The sequence below is a fragment of the Rattus rattus genome, chromosome 13 (assembly GCF_011064425.1).
Source record: "Rattus rattus isolate New Zealand chromosome 13, Rrattus_CSIRO_v1, whole genome shotgun sequence".
Lineage (NCBI taxonomy): Eukaryota > Metazoa > Chordata > Mammalia > Rodentia > Muridae > Rattus > Rattus rattus.
Genome location: NC_046166.1, coordinates 40381165 through 40386824, shown reverse-complemented (window position 1 = coordinate 40386824; position 5660 = coordinate 40381165). Strand labels below are relative to the sequence as shown.

General features: G+C 44.2%; 1 pseudogene; it reads left to right on the top strand.

Moving 5' to 3' along the window:
- Nucleotides 1-2188: 2188 nt before the first annotated feature.
- Nucleotides 2189-3497, top strand: LOC116914611 (annotated as a pseudogene).
- The last annotated feature ends 2163 nt before the right edge of the window (nt 3498-5660 follow it).

The window sequence follows — 5660 nt, the reverse complement described above, 5'->3', positions numbered from 1 at the left end:
GCTCAGGTTAGTAAAAACCCGTACAAGGAAGCCCCCCTTTTGTTTACATTTTGCCCAAGGCTTTAATGCCAAGCTCTGGTTCTGGAGTCTAATTTTGATCAATCTGCTGTTTCAGGCAACAAACACGATATACAAAAACAAACAAATTGAACATCTGAGTCCACTTTCAACCTTACCAAAAAATGGTTGGGTATAATCTGCTCATAAAGTGTTCAGGTTTTGGGTAAGATTTATAACTTTTGCTGGTGTCTGCACTCAAAATAATTGTTCAAATCTTCTGATTACAGTTTCACTTAATTATCATTTAACATGCTAATTTGAGAAAATACCTTTGTCATTGAATACCCAGGAGAAAGTGTGTTTTAGTTTAAAATAATTGTATTCCCAATAAAGGATGTTGGCACTTTTGAGAGAAAGGAAACGGGACAGAAAATCCTCAAAGGGAACTGGGCAAGATAACTGAGTTTGTAAAGTGCCCACTGAGTAAACTGAGGGTCTGAGGTCGGGTCCCCAGCACCCACAGCAACAGGCATCTGCAATCCCAGCGCTGGGTGGGTGGAGACAGGAGGCTCCCAGAGGATCCTGGGAGAGCCAGCCTAGCCCAAATTGATACACTCCAGGCCCAGTTATCTTAAAACTTTAGGCTCTGTCTCAAAAAGTGAAAAAGGTGGACAGCTGGTAAGGGAAGATCTGACTTCAGTCTCTGGCTTCCACGTGCTTACTTACACAAATGCTAATGTACCCACATGCACGTGTGCAGACACAACAAACCACACACAAAGTACTCAAAGGTTACAGCAAATATGTAAAGCATACATCTGCTAAGGGGTTAATATAGAAAATATGTAAAGAACCTAACAGCAAACAACCCAATTAAAATATGAGCAAAGGGTGTGAGTAGACATTTCTCTGAAGGAGACAGACAAAAGAGTTAATGATTGTATCCAATCAATGTCACAAATAATCAGGGAAAAATACACCAAAGACAGCTATTAAGGTGGTTAGCAAAATGATTAAGAAATAATTATTGGCAAACACATGGAGAAAGGGGTCCTTTTATACAGAATGCAATGTGGAACAGTATGGAAGTTCTTCAGAAGACTGAACTACCATATGCTCCATGTGCTGCATAATAGCATGTCTGTCAACAAACATGGGACACGATGGTGGTCCCATAAGACTATATGACCTAGTGATTTCCTAGCTCTTTTACTTTGTGTGAGTATCCTCTATGATGTCCATACAACAGCATTATCACACAGCCCATTTCTCTTGTTAAATGATGCATGATTCTATACAAAAAGGAAATAAAATCAGTGTTGTGATTAGGTTGAATCGCCTAGGAGATAAGCTCCTAGGCCCAATTGTGAGGATTGTCTGAATTAGGTTAGGCATCTGGCCATGCCTGTGAGAAATTATCTAGAATGGGTCCATTGAAGTGAGAAGATCAGTCCACTGTGGGTGACATCATCCCATAAGCTGGAGTCCAAAGAAAAAGGAGAAAGGGAACTGAGCACTAATACTCCCTGTTGTCTTTCACTGCCTGTCTTATTTTTTTACTTAGGTTTACTGCTTTGAACAGACACCATGACCAAGTTAACTCTTATAAGGACAACATTTCATTGGGGCTGCCTTACAGGTTCAGAGGTTCAGTCCATTATCATCAAGGTGGGAACATGGCAGCACCCAGGCAGGCATGGTGCAGGAGAAACTGAGCATTCTATATCTTCATCTGAGGGCTGCTAACAGAATACTGACTTCCAGGCAGCTAGGGTGAGTCTTACAACCCACACCCACAGTGACACACCTACTCAAACAGGGCCACACCTACCCCAAAAGGGCCACACCTTCTAATAGTGCCACTCCTAGATGGTGCCACTCCACTATCACACTGCCTGTAGACCTGATACCATCAGCTGCTTAAAGTCTTTGATTATCCCACCAGGATGGACTCTACCGTTGAGTTCTGAGCCAAATGAACCTTCCTTAAGTTGCTTTTGTCATCCCAGTGACACCTCTTCAATAAGGAAGCCGAATGGACACTGGGGTGCAGATCTTCTTAAAGACCCTGCCAGGCAAAACCACCACCCTCCACATTGGGTCCAGTGACACCATCAAGACTTTTAAGGCCAAAATCCAGAAGGGAAGTAACCTGCCCAAAAAGGGTCTCTCACCCGAGGTAGTTGGAATGAATGCTTTGGGGAGACGCTGTGTGGCCCGCACGGGCATTCCCAGTATTTGGAGAGGGAAATGCTTCAGCTCCGGGAATGAGCTGGCAGAAAGCAACCAGGTGACACCGATGCTGCAGCATCTTATGTATAAAATAAAGTCTACAGGTCCCATTACTGTGGTACATGAAGGAGGTTTTGACCAACCCAGCCAAGGGATATTATGTGCACCATGGTATGCTAGGAGAAAAAGGAGACTTTATTACTTCACCTGAAATAAGTCAAATCTTCGGGGAGCTACTCAGGGTGTGGTTCATTAGTGAATGGATGGATGGCCTCTGGAAAGAGTAGAGCATTCCAGCTGGTGGAACTTGGTCCAGGTCGGGGTACCCTCACAGCACATATTTTGAGGGTGTTCAGTCAGCTTGGGTCTGTGCTAAAAACCTGTGACATTTCAATACACCTCATAGAGGTGAGTCAAAAATTAAGTGAGATCCAAGCACTGACACTGACTGAGGAGAAGGTCCCTTTGGAGAGAGATGCTGAATCCCTAGTGTACATGAAAGGTGTCACGAAGTCTGGGATTCCAATCTCCTGGTATCGAGACCTGAAGGATGTTCCTACAGGATACTGCTTTTATCTCGCACATGAGTTTTTTGATGTTCTTCCTGTGCATAAATTTCAGAAAACACCGCACGGATGGAGAGAAGTATTCATTGATATCGACCCACAAGCTCCTGATAAACTGAGGTTCATCTTGGCACCTGTGGGACTCCCGCAGAAGCCTTCATCCAACGTGATGAAAGAAGGGAGCATGTGGAAGTTTGTCCTGATGCTGGGGTTGTCATCCAGGAACTGTCCCAGGGCATTGCATCAACTGGAGGTGCTGCCCTGATTGCGGATTATGGTCACGATGGAATGAAGACTGACACCTTCAGAGGGTTTTATGAACACCAACTGCACGATGTCCTGACCGCTCCTGGAACAGCAGACCTGACAGCTGACGTAGACTTCAGTTACCTGCGCAGAATGGCACAGGGAAGAGTAGCTTCTCTGGGTCCCGTGGAACAAAGAACATTTCTAAAAGTCATGGGCATTGATGTGAGGCTGAAGGTTCTTTTGGATAAAACAGGTGACCCATCCCTGCAGCAGCAGCTACTTCGGGGGTACGATATGTTAATGAGTCCTCAGAAGATGGGAGAGAGATTTCACTTCTTTGCCTTGCTGCCTCATCAGAGACTTCATGTGGGAAGTCAAGGAAGGAAGACCTGCCAGTCAAAAACCCCCTCATCCTCTGTACCTGGGTTTGATGAACTTGTTTGGCAGTAATATTTCAGCTACCTTGACTATCAAAATAAAAGAAATTCACTTTGCATACTGAAAAAAAAAGGGGTCTCTCTTTCTGGTTTCCTGCTTGGCAATATGGATTCTTCCAAATACATGTGCCTCCACTGTGATGTGATTTTTTATCCCTATAGAACCAATGCATGTAACAGGTCTTTGAGCCTCCCAGACTGTGGGCTCCATAAACCTTCCTGCTTTGTAAAAGGTCTTGTGTATTTCATTAAAGTAACGAAAAGTTAGCTGACACAAAGAACGTGAGTGGTTTGTTTCTTTTTCACTGTTGGAGGTAGATGTTATTACCCCGTAGACATTCTGAATGATATAGCATATTGTGGTTGTTCCAATAAAAGTGGCCCTCATAGGTTCATAAGGAGTGGCACTATTGGGAGGTGTGTCCTTGTGGAGAGTAGATGTGGCATTGTTGGAGTGTCAGTTTTTCTTCCTGCTGCCTGCTGATCAAGATGTAGAACTCTCAGCTTCTTCTCCAGCACCATGACTGCCTGCATGCTGCCATACTTCTGGTCATGATGATAAAGGACTAAACCTCTGAACCGTAAGGCAACCCCAATTAAATGCTTTCCTTATTAAGAGTTGTCTCGGTCATGGTATCTCTTCACAGCAATGGAAACCCTAAGACAGGTGCTTATAAGCTGGCCCTTTCTACACTGTCATTGGCTGCAGGGGCACTGACAACATATATGGGGTCTCCAGGCCTTCAGTGACAGGAGCATTGGAAGAAGATGGGTCTGAACTGTTTCTGGAACTTCCCTTCTATTTCCTTTGGCCTGCACAGTTTCTACCTAGCAGATATTAACCTTTCTTCAAAATCCACATGTGCTTTATTCTTTCCTGAGAAGTTTCTCTAACATTGCTAGTTAGCAACTTCTTTCTTGGATCCCAAAACACTCAGAAGGGAATACTAGTATTTTTTCTAGTATATCTTTATACTTTTTTGTAATTATCTGTCTTCTCTCAGCTATAACCTTATGAAAAGACTAGCCCTATATCTTCAGTGCATCCCAAGGCTTCACCATACATGTCGGAGTTGTAGCACCAGCATGGAAGGACGGGATCCGACTCTCGGAAGGCACTAAATGTCCTGCGATGTCCCTTTTAAACTTATTTCAGCTTTGCCCGGCCTTCCCCCCAATTAGCTGGTCCTTGTGCTGTCTGTCATTTCTCTCTGAACACACCCACCATTGCCTGTGACAGTGTTAATTAGACCAGCAAGTACAGCTGTGCTGGGAGTTCAAAGAATTTTAAGTCTCCATCTCTGCCTTCCAGAGGCGTGCAGTCTCATTGGAGACTTAAAGACCAACACATGGAACAATTAGGTAGCGATATGGAGACATGGAACAATTAGGTGGCGATATGGAGACATGGAACAATTAGGTGGCGATATGGAGACATAATTAAGTGCTAATTGTTTGGGACGGGCTGCATATTTTCAAAGGGGGATAATGAAGTCAGCCACTTAATGAGCAGATGATTTATAATGGATGCTGTGCACACTGTCCTTGAATTGAGCACAGGGGTAAATAACTTTGGGTTCAGAAAACAAGGCGTTGTTGTTGTTCCCTATCCCAGTGTAGTAATCAGATTTGTGGAAAAACTGACTTGAAAGTAAAAGGGGTTGGCCCCCAGCGACAGTGTGCAAGAATCAGAGAAGGCTGCCCTTGAATGAGATTTCTGGAGTCTCTTCTGTAAATCACAGTTCGTTGGAAACATATTTATCTACAAGGAAAATGGTTACAGAGCATTTAGGGAAGGGGGGCCGCTGGTCAGTCATGGTACCAAAGTCCTTAGTGTCCTAAGAAAGTTTTGTCAAAGGCAGTGAGAAAACAGCAGCCAGGTCCAGCAAGATGGTTCAGCAGGTAAAGGGGTTTGCCGCCAAGCCTGACAACCTGGATTCAGTCCCTGGAACCCTCCTTGAGAACTGATTCCTGCAGGTTGTGCTCTGGCTTTCTCACACTCACACAGCAAATAAACAAATAAAATGTATAAATACGAAAAGAAAACAGCAATTATTAGGGCTGGAAATGTAGCTTGGCAGTAGAAAGCTTGTGTAGCATTTGTGCAAAGGCCTGGGCTGGCTGAAAACAAAGGAGTGGGGGAGGGGAGACAGGAAAAAGGGAGGATGGGAAGGAA